At 34.9% G+C, this 25,117-nt stretch overlaps 1 protein-coding gene across 1 annotated transcript in view; it reads left to right on the top strand.

Annotated features, from left to right (window-relative positions):
- The window catches only part of Mgat4c (MGAT4 family member C), a 265,766-nt gene that overhangs the window by 69,342 nt on the left and 171,307 nt on the right, over positions 1-25,117 (top strand). The window lies entirely within an intron of this gene.

Genomic DNA, 25,117 nt, shown 5'->3' with positions numbered 1-25,117 from the left:
AAAAAAATTACATTTGCATTCTGCTCAGGAAGATACATCTGTACATTTTCATTGTACCTTTGTCACCATATGCAAAAATTCTCAGTTGAATTTGCAGTTAGTGGATGCTTGATGTTTTAAAATTATAACATTGTTAATGTTTTTAAAAAGACAGATTTCATATTTTATTCTTGATTGCTAATATTGGGTAGTATTTTCCAAGTGGAAATCAGCAGTGTGGACCATATATTTTTTACCTGGCAACAAAGGACAGGTGTGATAGAGGACTCTTATTAGCCACAAGAAAGGGAAAAACCATAAATACTTGGAATCATCCAGCCATTATATGGTGGGTGATTTCTCTAATGCCTTTTCCTTAAGTTCTATTTGTGTGACTCTATTAGATTGGCATTATCATACTGTATGATAATGTTTCTTAAGACTTCTCCTTTAGACTGAAACTGTCCTGCCATTGAAGAGTTTGGATGTGTAATTTGTGATGCCTTAGAAAAAAAACTCAAAGCACAAAATAAACTTTTCCAAGTACTTTACTAGCACTGAAGAGCAGTGTGATTCCTAGATTGATATTTGAAAATCTATACTTAAATACTTCGTATTTAACATTGTTTCAGATGAGTAATTGTGTGTTCCTGTATACTTTATTTATGTAATTAAAAGGGTAGAATTTTTAAAATATTTTGTTATTTGAGGTGATTGAGGAAAATAATGCTCATTCAGGCATTGTTTTTTGGTGTCCTAAAGTGTTTGACATCATCAGGTTTTCTAGATAATACTGTGTTGTAGAAAATTAAACAAGTAGTCTCAATATTTCCATTAACTTGACCTCAGAGTTTTTGAAAATGTCTCTGTAGATACCTGAATAATTAATTTTCTATATTCTACTAGAGGCTGACAGAAACTGTATGGGATTGTTTTTAAGTGGTTGAGGAATGAGCAGCATGTACTGCCAGTAACATCTTGGAGAATTCTGGTCCTCCCACCCTCAGTCATTGAGCTCCACCACAGAAGTATTGTGAAATCTGATCTCCAGTGGAAAAGGAAGTGTTCTGCTCCATGCTGCGTCGTGATTATCAGCAAGACTGTAAATAGCTCTCCTTACTCCTGGCTGTTTCAGATAGCGAACTGCCAGTCAGAACCTCTTAGAACTTCTTTTCTGTATCAGTTCATTTAGTCTTATCAGCTACAGTGTCAGGTAAGCATCTTTTAGGAGAATAGGATCAGAGTTGTGATAAAAAAGATAGAATTTGAATCCAGTTCTGATTCCAAAAACTTTTGTCTTTTTTTCTTCTAAGTACTAAAAGCTCAGTAATGTCTATTTTAACCTTTAAAAAAATGTTCTGTCAGACTGTAGCAGCAGTGCTATTCAGAAATACCATCATTATTCTGTATTTGTTGTCTTGTAATGTTGGTTATTACTAGGCATAAAGATATTAAAGTAAATTTATTTTTAAAAGCAAAAAAAAATAAATATTATAATATTACTTTAAAAGCTATCCATTGAAAGACCAAGATCTTGAAAGGATATGTTTCTATGACCACCGCCTAAATTTCTAAGCTGCTGTCCCAGTTCTCATGTGTATGAAGGATACAGGTGCTGAGAAATTGATCAGAGAGCTTTGAGCTGTCCCACGGGATGGGGGAAGTGAGAAGAAGGATTGATGTCTGCTAATACGGTTAGATCTTGAGGTGCCAAGATGCCAGAAAGAAAGGGAAGGGCTAAGATGAACCTCACAGTTGGCACTTTTCAAAACATTTGCTGATTTTTAAATTTCAGCCAAAATGCTAAGAAGCTGAAGGGAGGCTTGCCAAGTTCATGGATGAAGGAACCGAACATTTGCTCAGAACCTGCCAAAGAAGATGAGCTGGTGTAAATACTTAAGGCTTTCCACTATAGTTAGAGCAAACCTGAGTAAACCTATTCACAAAAGCAGAAATCCAGTTTTGAATCTATCCTGCTCAAGGTTAATTAAATTGATCTCCTCTTTTCTGCCTGCTAGAAAAAACAGAAAATTCTCATGGAAGATAATCACATTTAGCACCTCCAATTAACTTTATAATATTTTATACACAGTGGTCAATATTCTATCAAAAATAAATTTAAATGAAATAAATGATCAAAGCCAAGACATTAAAATTTTTCTTGTAACAGTCATATGTACATTTCTAAATAACAAGTATGTATAAAGAAGATATACGATCTATAAAGATTTGGAGTCTATAAAGTGAATCATATCATAATCCTAGAATTACCACTAAGAATAAAGTTTAAAGCATAAATAAAGTAATATTTAGTGATCAGGAAGACCAGTCATTAGCAAATAGAAGACCACTGAGAGTAAAATGTATTGAAAATACGGTCAATTCCATAGAATATTTGTAAGGCATTCTTAAAAGTTTCAGCATATCTGCTATGTTTTCAGAGTGAAAGGAGAGATAGGGCAATTAAAAGAAGATAAGATGATCTAATAAGGTGGAAGGGAAGTATATGGTTTGTGTGTAAATGTCCCCGCCCCAAAGTCTCATGCAGTAATGAGGGACAGGTTTTTCAAACATGGGCAAATCTAGAGTGCGAGATGTTGGGATTAAGGATGTATGATTAATTAATATACTCATTGTTTTGGCATAGTTTTGGGTAAGATTAAGCGTATGAGTGCTATGCCTTCCTGAGGGTGTGTTGTCTGCCTGCAGTGTAAGGGACAGAGTCTTGTCTCCTGCTTTTCTTACTTCTGCAGTATTCTTCTGTCTGTTCTCCCCTACACTGTCACCCTGCCATGGAGCCATCTGATCCTGGGCTGAAGCCTCTTCCAACCATGAACTAAATCAACCTTTCTCCATTTAATTTGGGATGTTGAGCATTTTGTCTCAGCAATGAGATAGAAAGCAAGAGGAAAGAAAACAAAAGCAATAAAACAAAACATAGCTGAGAATTTCCCAACCTAATCAAAGATAAGCAAACCCTAAATTATTAGGGACCTCAAGCAGAGAACACACAAATAACAGCAAACTGCTCTGGCGAAGGAATTCTAGAGAGGCTACTGGAACGTCCTCAGGCCAGCCTCTTCCCACAAAAGCTAAGGACTGCTCTGTACAGACATGACTCAGGGGAATTATGGGACCAAAACATCTGGTCTCTGTTATTCTTCTTCAGATTTTAAAGACACCATGCCTGTCCAATTGTTGCTTTAATTGTATCCGCAGACACTCTGTGAGTCTAGGAATTCTCTTTGTGTTGTACTTTAACTACGAACAGCAAGAGACTCAGTTCAGTTTCCAACAATTTCAGGCCTACTGAAGATAGTGATTTCTTTCAGAATAGTTGTGGAAATGCTTGGATCATGTTGGTAGTATTTGAAGTAGGACTTGGAGCACTAAACTCAAGTTTTTTCTCTCACTGTGTTTAACACAATTAAGAGTAACTAGCCAATTTCATTGTATAATATCATTTTACTTATTTGACAAAATGTCCTAAAATATCAAATAAATGTTTATCTAGAGTCTTGGCTTACCACTTATATTTGATCAGGAGTAACTAAGGAAGATAAGTGCTTATCATGCCACGTACTATTAGTACTCTCTTTACTAAGAAATACAGCTAGTACTACCTTTACATCTAAACTGTAGAGAACTAATTAAAACACCAAGTACCTGTCTTTTTGCACTAAGAATGGCTGCATTAAGAACACAAAAAACAACAACTTCCTGTAAGAATATGGAAAACATTTTATTTTGTTGATTAGAATATAGACTATAATTGTTATGAAAATCAGTATGGTAAGTCCACTCAGAAAAGAAAAAAAAAGAGCAAAAGCAGAGATTACATATGACCCAGATGTTACTCTGCAGACTCACTTCCCCCCAAAGGTGAAATCATCAACTATATTATAGTGAACATGCATACCTATGCTTAGAACAGCCCCATTTATAGTAGCTGCATTGTGGACGTGGGCTTTATGTCCATCGGTAGATAAATAAAGCAAATGCGGCATATTATACAAGAGAATACTGCTCTGCTTTAAAGAAAAGGAAATCAGATTCATTTGTAACAAAATGGGTGGACACTGAGATCACAATTCTAAGTGAAATAAAGCAGATAGGGGTTATATATTACATGGTTTCCCTTATTTCTCAAATATAAATAATTGAGACTATAATAAAAGGTAGTAGGGAAATGGAGGAAGGCATTTTGAATATAGAAAGGGGTTCTCGGAAGGGTAGGGTAGGGTTTAAGAAGAAGGAGAGTACAAATGATCAAGCATGAGGACTGGCCAGATAACTCAGCAGACTAAAGAGCCCTTTAGGCAGAGCACAGCAGCCCTGGGTTGAATCCCTGGAATGACACACCGGCACCACAAATGCTGAGACAGGGATTGAGATGCTGTAGTGGCACGCGTCTGTAATCCCAGCACTTGGGAGGCTGAAAACAGGCGAATCACTATGAGTCCGATCTACACAACGAGACCCTGTAGACCCAAGTACTAAAATACACTAAAAAAAAAAAAAATGATCAAGCATGATATGTACATCTGACACTTCCACCAACTGAATGAGCTTATTGGGTATCATAATGACATACTAACAAAATTATACAAAAAAGAAAACTGTTGGAACCCATCCCAAAAGCTGAAGATCATCTGTTTTTCTAGAAATACTTCCAATACCAAAATAAATATAAGCTTGTATTCTCCAGAGAAATAGAAACTATAGGATTTGTGGTATGCACACACACACACACACACACACACACACACACACACACACACACATGTCAGGGTGTGGGATATTCAGAAATAAATGTTTATGTACTTAGCATAAATTTTATAGGGCTTAGAAAGTCCAAATTTTTGGTGCAAACCAGCAGCTAGAAACTAGGAAAGACCTGACATTAAGGAGTAGATTGCAAAATCTATAGGTGAGGGAGGCATGCTCAAAATTCAATATAACTATGAAGTTATAGTCTTCAGGAGGTTGATACACTTAAGGCTTTCAATTGATTAGATGAGGCCCATCCATATTATCAATAAAAATCTCTATTTAAAAAATCAACATAGTAAATAATAGGTGTTAAACTAAATTTTGTCTAAATATTAGTATTGTCTGAAAAATTTGTCCACAATGTCTAGCCTAGTATATGACCAAACAACACATAGTTTAGCCAGTTTGAGACATAATATTGACCATCAGAGAACATTTGGGCCAGGGAGATAGCTCAGCAGACTGCCTGGCAAGTGCAAGGTGGTAAGTTCAATCTCTGGGGGAAAAAAAAATTATTCAGATTTTAAAGAGATATGCTTGAATAAGTGTCCATGTGCTATTGAAAAGTCAGGCAAAATTCTTATTAAAAAAAAGTCACGGAGAAATCAGAGCTGGTCAGTTAAGATACCCACTCCCCAGATGGTCAGATAGAAAATATGATATGATTATATGATCCTGTTTTTAAAGATCTGCACAGTAGTAGTTATACGTTATTATTTTAAAGATATAATTTATAGGGTAAACACACTGTGCTTTATCAAGCTGATTAAAAAAGAAAATTTTCAACCAGCATGCTTATGTTTTGGCTAATAGTAATTGGATGCCAGGGTCAGGGAGATGGCTCAGTAGAATAAGCACTTGTCTGGCAAGCACAAGGGTCTGAGTTCAATCCCCGGTTCTGCAAAAAAAAAAAAAAAAAAAAAATTGTATTTGGATGACACATTCTTTCCATCTGACATTTTAAGCCACAATAGCAAATAAAGACAAAAGTAGTGAGAAGTGTCTTTCTTTTCAAAAATACATGCTATAATAAAAAAGAGAATAAATGTCCATTTATAAGATTTTTAAGACTTTGTCTTAATTTTCTGAACTTTTTCCATTGTCCCGAAGTCTACTAAGGATATAATGAATATAGAAAAGCATTATCAAATACACTGAAAATCAAAATTATGGTCCCTGAAAACTGCTAGGAAATATGTGACCTTCCTTTTACAATGTATTATGTATGTAAAGGACTAGGTAATTGGAAAAATAGCTTCCCGACTGGGGTAGTTAGGGTGCTTTAGAGGTCAGCAGCAGTGTGGGCAGAGGGTTGGACTCTGCCTGTACTGTATCGGCTTCCCCTGAACACACCAGGGGCTTTGGGAAGCACACAAAATGATTTAGAAATGAGCTACAGATGTTTTCCTGCAACCTGATCGCAATACTTGATCTTTGTTTTTAATTTCAAAAAAATAAAGACTTGGATATTGCACTTCAACTGGGATGTTTACATGTTTGCCTATGAAGGTATTTTTAAAGGTGATGAGTTTTCAAGAAATAAAATATTTTCCATTTTCCAGTTGTCAAGAGCTGTTAGAAACAACAATTGCTCTCACTTTTTAATGAGAAATCTCAGCTTTGCTGTTTGCTCATGCTACAAAGGGCCACTACAGGCAACACTTTAAACAAATTATCAATGTTTTAAAACTCTGCTACTCTTTTGTGATCACTGGTACAAAGCTAACTTCCTTTGTGATTTTTTATATGGTTGATCATGAACGGCTGCTGCTTCAACATGTTTGTGTATGTGAAGTGCCTCAGGTTACACATGGATGTGTTTTATCCCAGATATTTCAGTTATGTTGACTTATCATTTATAGTTATAATATTTTGGTGTCATTTCAACAATAGCAATGGTGAAGCATAATTTCATGAGAAATTGGAAGTACCTGTGTAGAAGTCTTCTCTGGAAAATGGGTTGTAAAAACAAATAATTGCACAGGAAATCTAATGTTCATATTTGAAATGTTATTTTTCAAGTAAAATGACAATAAAATGTATCCTTACTTCTACAGAAAAAATATTTTATGGTTCTTAATGATAAAAGGAAAACAGAGATTACTGCTAGATTCAAATTTAGAGACTCTCATTTATTCCAAAAATGTACTCTAATTCAACAAAAAATATCAAATTTTCCTGTCACCTTTATCTAGTTTCATTTGAAGCATGTTCTCCACAATGACTTTAATATTGACTATAAAAATTTGTCCATTTATGTGATTTAAAATTTAGAGCTCATTATATAAATAGGTTTTATAATCTAATTATACATTTATCATAATTGGGTCCTTTAATATTTATTCATAAATTTGCTATTATTAGAATTTAGGGACTTTTTGCTTTCAATAAATCAAGTCTATTGAAAGCCATCACAGCATTCCTTTGCTTTCACACTGGATCAAGAATTCAAAAAATTATATTTAGTAATTCTGCATGAGGCCATAAATACAAACTTCAATGACAAATCAGTTGTTTTGTGCTTTCCAAATACAACGTTTATAACATTAGAACATACTATTTTTCTCTCACCAAATAATTGGAGGTTGCATAAGTTTTTATTTATTTGGCATTTCGGAATCTGCTGCAGAACTTCTCTCGGGTACTTGTCCATGACTCTGAAGCGCTTGCCTGTGTGGCGGTCATCTTATCTAAGACTAGAGAGGGGATGGGCAGTGTCTCTCTCCTGTTTGAGTTTTCACTCACCCTGGGCGTCTGTTCTGTATGCTGTACCCTGTTGCCCAAAGGCAAGGAAGATAAGTTGTTTACGCTCTGGAGGGAATGCTACATGCTGCTTCAAAGAACTGATTTTTATATTTTGCCGCTGAACTATCAAAACATATGCAATCTCCAGTCTCATTTCCCCTACTTGCAAGTCATCATTCTGCTTGAGTGACTAACATAGACTCCGTGCCTGTAGAATCACCAGACTTCTTCATCAGTTCTCATCATCCTCCTGTTTAGTTCTTCCAAAAATTCTTCTCTAGCATAACTTGTGCAGAATGTTTCGGCAGAAAAAGCAGCCTCCAATCTGCGCACAGAGGAACCTAAATTGAGTGAAGTGAAAGCCCAGCAGGTTCTTATCTCCGCAGGGCACCTGCCTCCTCCTCAATCTGGGAACACTCTGGCTGGCAGTACTTTGTTTATCTCATTTGGAAGCCATCAGATAAAATCACTCTGTAATTGCCATTTGATTTGTCAAGGTAATTTCCCCTTAATTCAAGAATACTTTTGTATTTCTCAGGATGGTCCATTCTGACATTGTGTAAAGTATTCTTAATGTGATTCACCTCAGATAAGGAGCGCTTTTAATATTTTTGAGTTTAGAGACACATCCAAAGTGATGTTTTCTTCACCATTAGAAAACAGAAAAACAATGCCTCGGGGTAAAGTTGTACTTCCCCCCCCCCTTATTAGAACACTTTGTCCTCCCCTGCATTTGGTTCCTTTTTCAGTAAAGATGTTTTAGTTCAAGAGAATAGAAGGTGAATTGTATGATAGTTGAGCAAATATAGGTGAGTGATAATAATAGCAGTTTTAGGCAGAATCTGGGGGTTGGAAAAATAGGGAAAATGGAGAGGTCAGAAAAAAAAAAAAAAAGAGGCTGGTTTTGCATAACGGAATGATACTATTTTAAATATGATAGAATATGGCATTGCTCCTACCATTGTGAACTTGGCTGCCATCACCAACTGTTCACCTCAAAAAGATGAATTCTACTAATTATAAATATTACTTTGATAAACAAACAAGACCTAAAAAAACCTTAAATACACAATATTAGAAGTCTCTAGTTTTGGAGTGTTAAAATAGAGCATCATTAGGGAAAATCTTTAGGAAAATTAAATTATATAAATTAGGCAGGCATAGGGATTTAGATTTTTCAAACTACAACTCTTTATTCGCTGTTTGTTCAAGTACAAATGACCAAATTAGCTTGGTCATCAGCTAATATCGCAACGGGTCAGAATTATATGTGAAATTATATTCTGTATTGTTTTATCTTCAAACGTGTACATACATAGGGAAGGGCATGGGAGTGTGTACAGCTTTGGCAACATCATACTCCAAAGTGGAAAGGTAGAAACTAATTTTTCTACCATGCTAACATAGGCAAGCTTGGTCTACGCCAAAACTTTGCATTCCATGTTGCTTAACCACAGAGAAAAAACATAACATGGCAGGGGGTGATGTTGGTTCACTTTTCAAGAAAAAAAAATTACAAAGTAAATTTGTGAAAGTAGTTAGGTATAAGAATGTCTTACTATATGATAAATATAAAGAAAGACAAATCTTACTCAGAAGTTGTAAATAAATTAATAAAAATTGGCATTTTTAATATCAAATAATGTTACAGCAAAATGTTCAATCAAAATTGACTAGTGACTGAAAGATGCTCATTAGATACAATGTATACCTTTTGATTGAGCAGCACCTTCATGGAACACAGACGTGAAACTCTTGTTCTCTCCAGTATCTTTTTAATGGCTTAATGAAGTAATACAAAGTCTTCCATGCTTGAAATTGTGTTTCTCCAAATTCACACATTGAAACTTAAACATTGCTGGCATATTATTTGAAAGGAGAACTGTTAAGAGATATTTAAGCATAAATAAAGCCGTAAGATTGTGATCCCAAGTTCATAACATTGTTAGTTCATAAGAAGGGGAAAGAACTTTCTTCCTACTGGATCTCACCGAGGTAAGGTCAGTGTCTAAGCTAGAAGAAGCCATTATATCAAGCCAGGAAGAAGGACCCTGCCAAAAACTGAATCTACTAGCACCTTATCTTAGATTATCTGGGGTCCAGAATTATTCAAGAAAATTTTATAGTCTGCTGGCTTATGCAATGGCAAATTGATAAAAACCAACTTTTATCTTCAGAGTTACCAAACTATTGCTCTGTATTGTATTATACAACTGGAAGATATATCTACTATCATTTTCTGGTAATGTTGATTTTGTTCATTTTAATATAGCAGGAAATGGAAGCATAGGACAGATTACATGCTTAGCTAACTATACAGAAAAAATGTAACAGAACTGCTCTTTTTTGGAAGAACTCTGAGGCTTAGAACATGCTAAGCACATTCAAATATGTGGCACTCATTTAGGAATAAAGACCAAAATCAAGCACAGATTTGTAAAAAAATATAGAAATGCAAAAACACAAGTTGCAGTGTATCAAATAAATTCATGTTAGAATTTACAAAGTGTGACTTTTACCAGGAGTGTTATGGTAAAGAGAGAGAGAGAGAAAGAGAGAGAGAGAGAGAGAGAGAGAGAGAGAGAGAGAGAGAGAGAGAACTGTAAATATCAAAGAAAAATTCTAAGACTGCCTAAAAGAACAGGTTTCTACAGCACATTGTAAATAGAGCAGAGTCCAGAGTTGATCCCAGCACAAATCTAAACTACTTTATGTAAATAAGCTGATCCAAGGTAATGTGTAAATATATAATGTTGAGAAAATTTTCCAGAAGAACTCTGTCTCACTAATTCAGATCAAATCATTATCAGACCACTTGGTTGTAATGATTCAGGTAACACTGCAGCTCTGTCTGATAAATATCCTAATCTTAATATGTTCATGTACATATTTTATAAGAACTAGAAGTATGATAAAGCCAATTATTGTTTATGGCTGTCTTTTGCCAATAAGAACTACGGTTGACTTTTGTTGATAGAATAGTCACCCAGAAAGGAAAAGGAATGAAAGAAAAGAAAAAGAAAACTGGATAGAAAGAAAGAATGGAAGGAAGATAAAGTCTGAGAGTGAAGGAGAAAACAAAAGAAGAAAAAGAGAGGAGAGAGAAAAGAGGAAGGGAGAAAGAAAAGGAATTCCAACACCTTTGTATGTAACTCAATCTGCCTTTTTACAAAATAATCCCCAACCTGAATAGATTAGGATAAGGAACTCTAACAAAAGGAATTCATAGATTTCCATTCCCTGCCTTCCAGATGGGTCAGTGACTCAAGAGGCAGGGTGAGAGGGAAGGAGATTTATCAGCCTTGAGGAGCTGGCCATGTTGGAAGATAGCTGGCTTTCATCTCCGATCTCATTTTATTTCTATACTAAAGGAGAGGTTTTTGTGTTATATTTTAAGGAAAAGTATGAGGGAAGGTATGTGGACCTCATACCTCAGGTGCCTGAGTTTTTTAACGTTTCTACAAATAAGTGACCTCTTCTGGAACATGGGATATGTGTATTTTATCTTGTCGACTTAGACAGGAGAGAATAGTAGACCAGTAGATCTAAAGGAGGGAAAATAAATGATCAATTTCTGTGTTGACTAAATGGACATACAAATTTATTTTTTCCTTTTGGTCAGTATTTATGAAAAATTCCCTTTCACATATGACCTTCCTTTTGTAGTAACTTAGATTAGGAAGGGTGAGTTGGTACAGTCCATGCTAACTTCAGTGGGCAGTTAATTTATGAGAGAAAGGATCCAGAAGAGACAGAGCAGGCAGGAGTAAAGGCGAACTTCTGAGAACCAGAGGAGCATGTGTGCACTTTCAGGCTGAGCGTGAAGGAGAAAAAAAAGAGCAGAAAGGCAGGATTTGCCATTAGCATATCTGAACAAATTTGGGGACTTTTGTTGAAAGGAAATGTAAAGATATTACCAAGTATTTATGTAGAATTCAGGTTTGTTGTCTATATCCTGCAGCTCAAATTAAGAAAGTTACAGACTATACTGCCTATACTTTTGTATATAACTCAATCCGCCCTTTTAGAAAATAGTCCCCAAGCCAGCCAAACAGCTCAGTGCATTAAAGCACCTGCAAGCAGGTGCAGGGGACGGAGTTTGATCCCCAGGCCAGCCTTGCGGGCCCCGCCCCCAGGGGCACACTGAGACAGCAATTGAGATGGGGCGTGGTGGCGCGTAGCTGTAATCCCAGCACTTGGGAAGCTGAAAACAGGAGAATCACTATGAGTCTGATCTAGTAGTGGGCCTTGTAGACCCTGTTCTAAATACATTAAAAAAATAAAATAAAATCAATTAACACTGAGAGATGGTAACATTTATTTACTACAAAGTAAAACAAAAGAACAAAATCGAGAATATCCAGTGTAATCCTGAAACTGTCTCCTACAACCTACTCCTAAATTCAGCATGGCTGACATGACTTTGCTTTTCGTTGTGGCTCTTTCACAATAGACATTCATGATCAATCCAGGTACAACTGCACATGGCAGTCCATACAATTTGTTTCACACAGGTTAATATTCTTAATTCCTGGAACTATTCATCATCTGAAATATTCATAAAAAGTTCACAGAATTAACTATTATGACTAACAGTTTTATCTATTGTATCTATATGGTTTCGTGGGTAAACTGGCTGTTTATTTGTTGAATGATATCCAAGTCTTAACATTCTTTGTTTGAAAGTATTAGTGTAACTCTAGGTCTGCAACAGATTTTAAAAAGATTTTAGTCTCAGGGATGGGATTAGATGGCTGGTTCTGATGAGGCAAGGCAAGTCCTAGGGTATTGTCAAAGCAGAAACAAAGGCTAGCCAAACAGCTCTGCGGATTAAAGCATTGGCAAGGGGTTGGGTGGCGCTGCCATGCCGACCACCCCCCCTCGGCACCCCTCCTGTCCCCGCACCGCCCCCCCCACTCGAGCGCTAAAATAGCAATTGAGACTGGGCGTGGTGGCGGCTCAAGTGCCTGTTATCTCAACTCTTGGGAGACTGTAAACAGTAGTATCACTTAGAGTCTGATCTAGTAGTGAGACCTTGAGCACCTTGTAGACTCTTCTCTAAAATACAAAACAAAACAAAACAAAACAAAACAAAACAAAAAAACCCAGAAACAAATAGGATAGGAAAAAGCAAAAAAATGAAAAATGTTTGGATCTAAGGATTAAGGAGAAAATCAGGGAAAGTATACTGACAAAATTGAGATCACAAAGGCCAATCTGGAATCTGAGGCATTGGTCTGAGGATAAAAGTATCTATGAATTATACAAGGTAGACATTTTTGAGAAACACTTCGTCTTGAAAAATAAGAAAAAAGCTCAGAAAAATAATGACATATAAAATGGAAATCTCAATATTAGTGTAAATATTGTAATGTTAATTTAGTGGTTTCAAAACAAGAGAAAACATATTTCTCTGGTGAACCTTAGGGAGAAGCAAACCTTGTGGTGCACAAACCAGAATTTCTACGTAAAAGAGCACAGTATGGGAAGAACATTTCTGCTAAAATCTTTCATTACAAGCAAAAACTATAACTAAAACACGATGACTAAATAAAATTGTGCACTTGCAAGAAACATTATTTTAACCTTTTGAACATGTTAAAGGGAGAAAAATATGTGTTTATTTATTAAATTGTCAGCGTAGCTGTACACATCCAGTCCTTCAACCAATGAGTGCAGAAACGCAAGCGGTGCAACCAGACCATAAACTCGGCGGAAACTCTCAAATTAAATCTTGGATCATCATATTTATTATGGCTCCATTTTCTTTTCACATCCTCAAAGTATAAAAATTCAAAAGTATAGGAAGATAGTTGCAAGTAAGTATATACATATTTTTAATTGCAAACATCACTTTTATTAATATTTAGATATGGTTCTGTAAATGAAATCAGCAAAAAGTAAGTATATTTTAAAATGATTAATTACAATAATAAAAAAGAATTCTTAAAAAAATAAAAGATAAAAAATAGAATTCTTATGTAATATTAATTATAAATTTTGCCCTACAGGGCTAATCATAACACAAGGATTAAAATGGATGAAAACAAAAAGCTAAGATTGAGATAAAAATGATTAGTAGAGAGATATATTTTTAAGTCTTTGGCATTACACACTATCATTAATTGGATTTGTTTTTGTAATTCCTTTGCCCTATATTAATTGCTTTAGGAATTTTTTTACTCTCAAGGAAATCATTTGCTTTTAAGTATAAATTGTTGGTGATGTAAAAAATAAGCACAGTCTACTAAATAGTGTACATTGGGCTATTGTTCTTTCTGTATATGACTTTGATAATAATGCTGAATGTGGTGGTCACACAGTGACAGTACAGGTTCTTGAAGAAAAATTGCATGACAGAATAAACGGTATAGACACAAGCAAATGAAGAAGATAAAAGGCCGATGTAATATAGATCATAAAAGTGCAAGTTTCAAGACATAAGGAGGTCATAAATATCAAGAAGATGTAAATAAAAAGTATCAGTTAACTTCCCAGTTTTCCTTTTCCTCGGGCTAAGAATAAACATTTTGCATACATAATATTCTTCATTAATATTAATTATTTTCTATAAGTAATAAATTCTGTGCTATATGATTTCTTTAGAAAAAGACTAAAGTTATTCTATTCTTTAGAAACAATACTATGCAAGGTCAAAGTAAATATTATATTATTATTTTGAGCTAGAGTGTAATTTAAAAATACAAACAGTATTAATTGTGTAAAGTGTTGTTGCACATCTTGACCAATTTTTGTGTGTTTGTATATTATTTTTGAATAGAAATAATATTTAAATATAGGTAAGTTAACTGATTTCAACATATTTAAATAATTGTTCTATTATGAGCAACACTGCTTGAGGTATGATAATAATTACAAATTTCACATCAGCATTTCTAAAAATACATCTTCGTGTAGTAAACTGATGAGAGATTCACATTGTTTTAGTGATTTTCAGAGCATATAAATGTTCTCATCTAATAAACTTAGCTTAACTGTGTGAAAACTGCTGATACGGAGTTAATCTAAGTGTTCTTAGTAATAAAAATCACTATTAGGGGAAGGTTAACAGGACGCCCTTCTACATAGTGTATGAATCCTTGTTTAGGTTCTTCTTTTCCTTATACCAAGCAGTTTAGTACCATGCTCACAATTTATCTGAGCCTGGACGGGAAGTCTCCCGCAGAACATTAATACTTGCATTAATGTAGATTTTGCTAGCTAACATTTTTCTCTGTGACAGTTTCATATTCAAAATTGTGTATGCATGACCCTCTACACATATAATTTTATGATTATATTTTAAAATCTAATGGCTCCATAATTTTACACCTGGAAAAGTCATCAATGGTGTTATTAACTTTAATCATTAATATTAATTGTTTAAATATATTTAGAATATACTAAATCAGAATACTTGGATTTGGGACTGTCAGCATCATTGTAAGTGATGTCATTTTAATATTTTATCATCATTAATCTAAGAAAATCAATTAAAGCCTAATCATGAAGGAAAAATTATAATCTTTAGCATATAAAGCAGTAATCGTTAGGCTTTCAGTTGAAAATGTGAGTTATACTCTCAGAAAACTTGTATTATTTACAGACAACTGTGTAAATACCATGAATCTAAAGCTAAGTGGATGATATGTCTTTTAAAACATATTTTAGCTATAACTGAGTGCTATAGCCACATTCATTATTTTTAATCCTGTGAAAGTAGATTTTATATATTTTATCTGTGAAAGTAGATTAATATATTGTTAGCATACATTACAATAGAAGAAATGAAAATTTTAACTTTTTGAAAACTATTCTATCATCAATGACTAGCAAAGCTTCTGATACATTGTAGTTATGCAGTATTTTTTAAATAAAATGCAATGAAAGAAATATGAAATCTGTTGGGCAATCCTATTTTGGTAAATACTAAGCAGGTGGTTTTAGTTATTTTGAAGCTATCTTTGAATAAATAACAAAGCATTCAAGCTCTAATATAGCATGATTAAATCATATCACTATGATTAAGCATGAGCCTAAATCATTCATTAGCTCTTCTGGCTTGGATAAATGGCTTAATTTGTTTAAGTTTAAATTGCTCATACAAAAATAGTATCAGTGGCCACACTATGTTTTAAAATGACACACAGTAATGTTTGCAAAGCAGCTAGTGTGTAACAATTTTATGAATGCATAAAAATATCATAAATAGATAAGAGAAATGAGAAAAATTCTATTTTAAAATGTTAATTGATGAACAATTTATTAGTGGCCTCCAAACACAGGCTTTCCAAGGAAACCTGAAATGTAATGTAAGGCAGAAATTCTGCAGATTTTTCAAAGATCATCAAGGTTAAAGGACATGATTAGGTGGTTTGGAAGATGTTTGTGCCCTTTAAACAGACTGAATTTCTAAATTCTAGTTCTTTTCATGAGCAGTCTTTGCCATGACCAATCAACCTCTTTTGCTCAGGATCATACAACTCTTTGCACTGAAAATTTTGGGCCATAGGAAAATTCTAAATCACTGGCAAAACATAATCACCAGTGTCCAATAATCTCCAGCTACATAAAAATCCTCTAACCAAAACACTAATCATCCTGTCTTATCTGCTTTCTGTAAACAGTGTTAAAATGAACCATTCAAGTACAACACCTTATATTCCTTTTGATATATTTTCGCTTCACAATTTCCTTATTATTATTTCTCTATATATTTTAATATTTCTGAGCCTCGCAGTATTTGAGTATGAAACATGCTCCAACATTTCTCCCCAAGGGAACATTATAGTGCATCACATTGAGTTTACTTGGATTGTTCTTGTGTACGTTAGCTGTATTCTCTATACATTCTTGGCTTCTTCTGTAATCATTCATGGAGAACCTGCAACATATTGGGCTATTAAAATTAGGATGAAAATGTGCTATCAATGGAAACTTATAAAAATGATAAGCACAAAGTAGAATAAATTGCTGGGTCTGAGCCTGTCTGTGCAAGGAAAGGGCCAACAAAGGATTTTTAGGGAGGCACAATTACAACTTGTATTGAAAATGAACAACTTCTTCAAGTGAAAAAGATTTGAAGAATAGAGAGGATTATGCTTAGAGAAAACCAGATGGATGTTACAATACACTGATAGTTTCTTAATTTGTTTCATGTGGCTGTAACAAGATATCAGAAATTGAATAATTTATAAAGTATAGTAATTTTGCTTGTGATTCTTGTGTCTAGATTTTCAAACTGTTGGCACTGTGGCAAGAATTAACTGCCGGCATGATAGCATGCTACAGAAGCAAAAAGAGAAATAAATGTCTGTGGTAGCAGGAAAACAGTGCCCCAGGGCAGCCTTCTTTTACAAGAACCTGTTCTCCTGGGAGCTAGTCCAGTTACCCAAGACCAACCTACTATGAGAGACAGACTTGAATCCCTTCCAAGAGTGGTACTCCTGGGATCTCATCATCTCATTAATATTCATCAAGGCAACCTCCCCGAATTGCTACCGCCTCATTTAGAATCAAACTTTCAGCCCATGAACCATTTGGGAGACAAACCAGACCCAAAGCACAACAGATGTGTTCAGACCAATGGAATTTGTTCAGCACATACAGAACATAGAACAAAATGTAATGTGGGACTCAACAAGAAATTAAGGTAGGTGTTAGGCAGAAGAAAGCTTATGAAAACCCATGGGAGTGACATAGGAGATTGAAACTCCCAGGCTGAAAGATACCTGGGCTGAGTTCATGTTCTCTAAATCCAAAGAAAGAATTTTAGGAATGACAGAGATTAGGAGCAGAATATATTTATCATGGGAAAGAAAGCTCCTGTCCCAGAGAGAGACAAAAGGGGATCTGAGTATGTTGTCCCTGGGAAGCTGCCTTTTCCAGGGAATTGATAGAACAAAACCATGAGGTAAGGCAGGGCTAAGGTGGAGAACTCTCTAGGTGGGCAGGAGGTGGGACAAAACTATGGTCAATCAATGAGATTACAAGCACAATTTCTCAGGTAAAATTGATTAAATCCAGGACCAAATGGAGAAGCAAGCAGGAAGGAATACAGAACAGGGGCTTTTCCTGTAGGGGGCTGGGTTAGTGACTCTTGAGGCTACCTCAAGGTGAGAAATCAATTTAGAATATCAATCTTCCACGTTTATCTTTAGAGAGGTGTGCATTTGTTTGATCCTTTGTCCTGAGCTTTGGCAGATAGTGGGAGTGTGTCAGTCTCTGTCACAGTTTCAAGGTGTTCTGGCCTTCCATACTGGCTCCTTCTGAGGGTTGGCCCTGTCTGACCGCCTGTAATATTTCTGTCTCGCTCAGCTGCATACTACAGGAGGGAAACCTATGCTCTCTTCTTTGTCTTTGCACTTATTGAACTAATTTATTTATTCATTTTTATTCTCCAAGTAGAAGAGTTACAAAGAAAAATACACACAAAAAGTGATGCGTTATTTTTCCATCACCAATAATTATCAAATATTCTCAGTAAAAAAGATAGTGACGATTATTTATTATGACCCTTTGATTCACATATTTTTATACTTTCTACTACATCTTCTAGTGCACCATTTTATTATTAAGATTGTAAAACTCACTAAAAAAAAGAAGCAGCATCACAACAGGACATAAAAAAATTCTTTCTTTTTCAAGATTATACTCAAGAAAGAATTAAAAGAAGCCATACTGTCACAAGGCCTGTATGATAGCCACATCAAATGGTGTGACAAAGGTATTACCCTGAACACTGCATTTCAAATTGTCTGCATTTACAAAATCTAACATGATCTTATTTGTTATAGTTGTCCAGGAAGCAAAACATTGGAAAGCCCATAATCACTGGAGAACTATTTAGATCAAAGAAATTAATGGTTTTATAACAGTTATAAAATCTAAGTAGTGTATTAAATTCTCCAAAAATTATTTCAATAACATCCTTTATTATATAAAATCCAGAATTCTGCATTGCATTCAGATGGTGATAGTCTATTTTTAATTTCTTACAATCTGATATCTATGTCTATATCTATATCTGTATCTACATCTGTCTCATGAATCTCTTAATCTCTTTCTCCTTCATTTCCTAATACTAATATCTTTTGAAGGGTTCAGAGCTCTATTGTACCAGATATCTCAACAGGAGCTTGAGGGAGTCTACTTCATAAGGCATTACTGACTACGATAACTCGGCAGAAATGCTTCCTATGCGATGCCTTTCCCCATCTTCTTGCAAGGCACTTGCTCTTAATCGTCTCACTACAGATGACCGTTGCCAAAGGAAATTCAATCTACTAAAATAATTGAATTTAAATCTGTGGAAGAGAAGTGTAAATAATCCAACTAAGGAAACTAAACACTGGATAATTTGGGTTGTGCTGTGTCCACCTGTGGTACAGAAGATATTTATACAGCAATATAATTGACAGAAGGATATTATTGACTATAAACTATAGCTATTTTGAGTATTTAAATAAAATACAAATAATTATCACAAATGTTATTTAATAAAAAATATATTGAGTTTTGAATATTGAAATTCAATTACAGTGTTATCATAAAGATCATCCTGATTTGTTCTATTAACTTTGGGAATTTCTTTATTACTGCAGTTCCCATATTTAGAAAAAAGTGTTACCCTACAAAGAATAAACCTTATTCCCTTATTGACCTTACTCTCTCTTTGACTTAAGTCCTAGATCTCACATTTCTAAATAAATATTTTGAAAGAATTTATTTATGTCTTAAATAGATTTTTTAAAAATTTAAGTATTTTGCAAGTCAGATTAAGCTTTGTCTGATTAATGAGATTTCACTGTGCTGTAAAATACATTAAGCAACTCTGAGCCAACATTGCCATAAGCGTTTCTCAATATGCTCATGGGAAATACTGAACCTGACCGCAAAACATAAAACTTTATAAGGTTATAACAATCACAATTGTTATGTTTTCTTTTGTATATTTTAAAATTTCAATTGAATATCACTTAGTGGATATATGTTTTTTAAACTAATATTTGCCATACTTATTGGAAGTATGAGTGTTTTGTATTAGAATTAAAAAAAATCCTTGCTTCATGTTGTGAATATGTCTTTCTACAAGGATTACATTAAGGATTGTTGTCTTCATAAAGATGGCTTAGGATAGGACTAACATGAATAAGTTTTGTACCAAAGGTAGCATTCATAATTTTAATTCAAGTTGGCAAATATATTTTTGTATTATTCCTTAATTATATAACTTACCAAAATATGTGTAATATTTATAATAGGTTGGTATTTGTTGTATTAATTTCAGTTGATCTGAGTATTGGTCATTTTTCCACCTGCACTGTGGTTTGGAATTTTTGAGTGATTCTTCTATATTAAAGTATTTTTCATGTGTATTCTATAATATGCTGCTGATACATATAACAGGGTTAAAAACAAAGGGTCTCTAGCCATAATTATTGAGGACTTTCTTTTTTTTTAATTTATTGAGAAACAAATAGCAATGAGATAGTTTCAAAACCAATTAGTGGACAGTTTCAATACCTAATACGTTAAATATTGTTGTCGTAGCAGTTACTCTTTCTATAAGAATCAGACATGATATCTTGTCCACAAACACTGTTAAAACAAATCAATCTATTCACTAAATTAAGAGAATGTAGCTGTATATCGATCCTAACTATTTTGAATATACAGATACGAAATGGTTGTTCATTTTTATCCCCTTTTGTTGTTTAGTTTTGTCAGAGAAAGGTATTCCATTGTCATTTAACTATTATAGGTGCACGAATTCAGCAAAATATTCCAATGTAGTCCAGTAGTCCATAATAATAGTGGGTTATCCATAGGACTGGCAATGTCAGAAGTTGTTGACATGAGCCTTTTATAGCTCAACATATTAATATGGCTTTACTTGTTTTAATTTCATTTTTATACTTTTCCACTGGATGGTTAAGACCAAGATAAAGCAAGACCTAGATAACAAGAAATGTAGCATTTGCAAATGATAAGATCAGTCAAATCCCCTCAGGATTTATCCTGAAACCCTGTACCGCAGTTTGTAGATCTTTGTCAGTGTCAGCCATGTGTATGAGTCACAGCCATTGCTTGACCAATTTGCTCTCTGTAAAAGCCTGAGAGAATGTTTTCTCTCCAGGTGACTCTCCTTAGCCACACTCTACATCATCAATCACTTTCCTCTGTTGCCTCATAATCTCCTTGATCCAAAAATTGGGGATGCAACTGAATTACACGATGTTGCAGTATAGGTTCTCCTATGTTCCGAGTCTTCACTGACCTTGAAAGGCTAGGGCCAAAATGTTGGCTGTCCTTGTAGCCTTTCTTTTTCTCTAATTTTTGATCTGCAAACTTAAGCAGTTAATCCTCCAGAAAAGAATCTTATTGTTATTGCCCTACAACATAGGCAGTTGAGCTTTATCTCACTATCTGACTGAATATCAAACATCTTAGGCATAATATGGAACAGGTATTTTCCATCAAGTACAGATATGTTAACCTTTAAGTCCCTACAGAATATGAAGAAAAAAATTAAAAGAAATAAAAAATATTTTTAAAAATAGGAATAAATAATTATATATTTTTACATAAAAATTTAGAAATCTAACCATATACAGCCTTATAGCAGGACAGTCCTGTGACTTGTTTTTTTTTCTTGTCTCTTGTTTTCCTTTATTACCCTTTTTTAAAAAAAACATTTACTTGAGAGACAGTATGATAGTAATTGGTATGTCATGACAAACAGTTCATATTTAGAAGACCAGAATGACAGGCATTCCAAGAATGACCATACTGTTACACATTGCTGTCTTCAGTGCAGTTGTTTAGGCCACAGGCATCAGCATATATAGGTAGTGAACATGAGAATCCTACCAATTAGGATTTGAAAACCTGCTGAAGATTCTCAGGATCTGCTAGTTTTGAAAACCTGCTGAAGATTCTCAGGATCATTAGCTTACCCATCTTGTGCATATAAATGTTTGGCTTTGCCCCTGCCATGTTTCCTAGCTTTTCCCTTTCCCTCTCTTCATTGTCTAATCCTCAAGTTCTCACTTTCCTTTTAATTGTGTTATATCTTTCTATTTTTATTTCTTCTTTTGAGTTCTTATACTACGGAAGCTACATGATATTTACACATGTGGGTCTGATTTATTTCACTTATGAGTATATCTTCAAGTGGCATCCACTTAAATATGAAGGCTTCAAGTCTATCATTCTTTATAGCCAAGTAATACTCCACTGTATACAAATACATCTTTTTCATCCATTCTTCAGGTGACAGGCATCTTGGTTGTTTCCAAGATTTGGCTATCACAAATTGTGCTGTTATAAACATAGGTACACATATATATATGACTATGATATGACATTTTCAGAGGAATTCTGACAGTGGTCAATTTTTTAATCGAATTTTATTTCAAATAGAGTTTTCTCCAAAAGTAAGATTCATCCTTGAAACTATTCTATCATGTTTGAAATCACTACCAGTTTAAGATTTAATATGCATTTTATGACTAATAATTTTGTAATTATCTGCAACCTGTGAAAAGCTGTACTTACTCCCAGCTGAACACCTGATCCATTATAGGTGACTGAGCATTATAAGCCCACCCCTGTGTGACCTTGTTCTTCCACTCCACTTATGTAAATACTGTTGGCTATGTCACAAAAGTAAGAAAAGTAAGGAAAGTGCAGACAGCAAAGCCATAGATATGTTTGATATGCATATTTTGCATGCATACTACACTGCCAAATTTATGATAATTTTGAATTGTGTATATTTTAAAACTATTTTGACACAATATAGCCTGTAAGCGTGTATCTTAGTTATTTCAAACCCAAATACTAAAGATATAAGCATCAGCTTTTACTGCAATATTAAACTTCTTTGTTTATTACATCATACACAGAAAAAAACTATGGAGTACATACAACATTCTCTAATTAAATAATGAATATGATTTGTTTATCACTGCATTTTATAATCATTGAATTTTATTTCAAAATGAATGTAGAAAAACAATATTAAAAACATTAAATTTATTTGAATTTTTCCATTTTATTTCAACTATAATGTCATAGATGTTTTTAAGAGCATTTGACCATATAATTCTGAAATTATAAAACTGATTCCAACATTATCATAGGAAAACTAAGCATTTTGAGAGTGTTTGTGTAGTTCACAATTTCTTACTATGTGAAAAGCTCTTGGTTCAATCCCCAGTATTGAAAAAATATTTCAGGAAAAAATAATGAATAAATAACTCCTCTACCACATACTTAAAATGTTGAGAAGCTTCAATTAAAACAATAATTTTGAAAATTAATACACAAAATACTGTAGTAGGATGAAAAAATGTTTATTGCACACATATGGAGTGTGGTAGGCATAAAAGTATATTACAAGGTAATATGACAAAATTATTGTGAAAAATAATGTACTATTTGAAAATAATGATAGCATCATGTGCAGGATTTTTTATGTGTTTAGTACACGGCCTACTGGGTCTCACTACACAGATCGGGCTCTTAGTGATCCTCCTGTTTTCAGCTTCCCAAGCGCTGGGGATTACAGGCATGTGCCACCATACTCAGTCTCAGTGCCTATCTCAGTGCGCCCCAGGGGCGGAGCTGGCACAGCAGGCCGGGGATGGGACCAGTACCCTGCATCCTCCTAAGCAGGTCCTTTAATCCGGTGAGCTGTCTGGTTGGCCCTATATGTGGTAATTTAAATGTGTCTCTGAATGCTATATTTTAAATTGTATATTAACTACATGTTTTTTATATCACCAATAAATATAATATTTATTTTTATGTTGAAAGACGCCATGTATGTGTTTTACTCACTTGATGAATGAGCCTATCATCCTTGTAATTACTCTCTTAATTATCTACTTGTTATAATCAAAATCTCTTTTGCTTCACTTGCCGTAGCCAATCTGTTACTAAATTCTATTCACAATATCCCTTAGATCTGCCTCCTTACTTTACTGGCCAAATTATCACAATAAAAATTAAGCATCATTTTTTTACCTGGATGGGATATTTGCTTTAGCCGCCAGATGTCCCAGACATCCAATGTGCGTGCGTTATAGACTAGCTTAAATGGACTATTTTTATTTCAGTATCAGTCTCCTATTAAACCCCTCTGTGAATTCCACGATTGCTCTTTCCAAGGTCCATCTCATTCGTGTGTCCTCAGTGGCCCTGTTTACTAAGCTTGTGCCTCTCTGTCTGGCAACACAGCTGGTTCGCCCTCACTCAGCTGCACTAGCAGTCTTTGAACTCTCCAAATGGCCCACTCCTGACACATCTGGGCAACTGCAAATGGTTTTTCCTCTGACCATAATGCTTCATCCTCCAACCTACATTGGCACTTGAGCTGAGAGTCACTCATTCAGCCAAACCGTCCCTGCAGCTTTCCATAGAGGCTAAGTCTTTAGTTTTCAATGTAGTTCGGTGCCTGTTTGATTGTGCATTCCCCTGACTGGCACAGTACCTGTCACAGTCTGCACTCAACCAATGTAGGTTAGAAATATGAATATAGACACATCCATTTCAATTTTCTAAAGTACTTGCAATTCTTTTTTTTTTTTTTTGGCGGAACAAGGGATTGAACTCACATCCTTGCGCTTGCCAGGGAAGTGCTTATTCCACTGAGCCATCTCCCCAGCCCCAATACTTGCAATTCTAATGACATAGGACATCATCTAATTTACCATGTTCTGCTGACTTCTTAAAGTCAGTGGAATCATGAATTCAAAAAGACAGCATTCAGGAAAAGCTTCAACTACTGTGCCCATCAGAATAAGTTTCTTAAAACACAGTGACTTTTTAATACTTAATTTCTCAATTTATTTCTCCATAAAATAATGTATTTGCCAAGTTGATTCTTTCGTTCAAAGATATTGCAGAGTTTTGTATTTCTGCATGTGTATAAAATGATTCTCTTTTTTAATTGTACATCGACTTTTTTAAAAAATGTATTTGGTACAGTGTCTCACTATGTAGCTGGGACTCATAGTGATCCTCCTACTTTAGCCTCCCCATTACTGGGATTATAGGCATGTGCCACCATGCCATGCCTGGTCTTGGTGGCTGGCTGGGTGTGCCCTGGGTGGGCCCAGCATGTCATTGTACATGGGATGGAGGAGCTCCTTGCATGAGCTGGGTCCTTGCGCTTGCCTAGGCAGGTACCTAGACCACTGGGATCTCCGTGGCCCATATTTACCTATTCTTTAAAACCTACTTGAGGCCAGCCAGATAACTCAGGGGACTGAAGCACCTGCTTAGGCAGATGCAGGGACCAGGGTTTGGTCCCCAGTTGTGAAGTGTTTGCCCCGCCGCTGGGGTATGCTGAGACTATAAATGAGGCTGGGAGTGGCGGCACCAGCCTGTAATCCCAGTGCATGGGGGGCTGAGAACAGGAGAATCACTATGAGTCTTATCTGTGTACTGGGACCCTGCAGACCCTGTACTAAATACATACAGAAAAACAAAACAAAACAAAAAACAAATAAAACCTACTCAGTTCCCTTTAGCTCTACAAAGCCTTACCTTAGGGGAATGCTAATTATTTACTACTATAAATATAAAAGAATGGAAATTTGTTGTATGTACT

The sequence above is a fragment of the Octodon degus genome, unplaced genomic scaffold, assembly GCF_000260255.1.
Source record: "Octodon degus isolate 3935 unplaced genomic scaffold, OctDeg1.0 scaffold00004, whole genome shotgun sequence".
In the NCBI taxonomy this organism is placed as follows: Eukaryota; Metazoa; Chordata; class Mammalia; order Rodentia; family Octodontidae; genus Octodon; species Octodon degus.
This window is presented reverse-complemented; position numbering and strand designations above follow the sequence as displayed.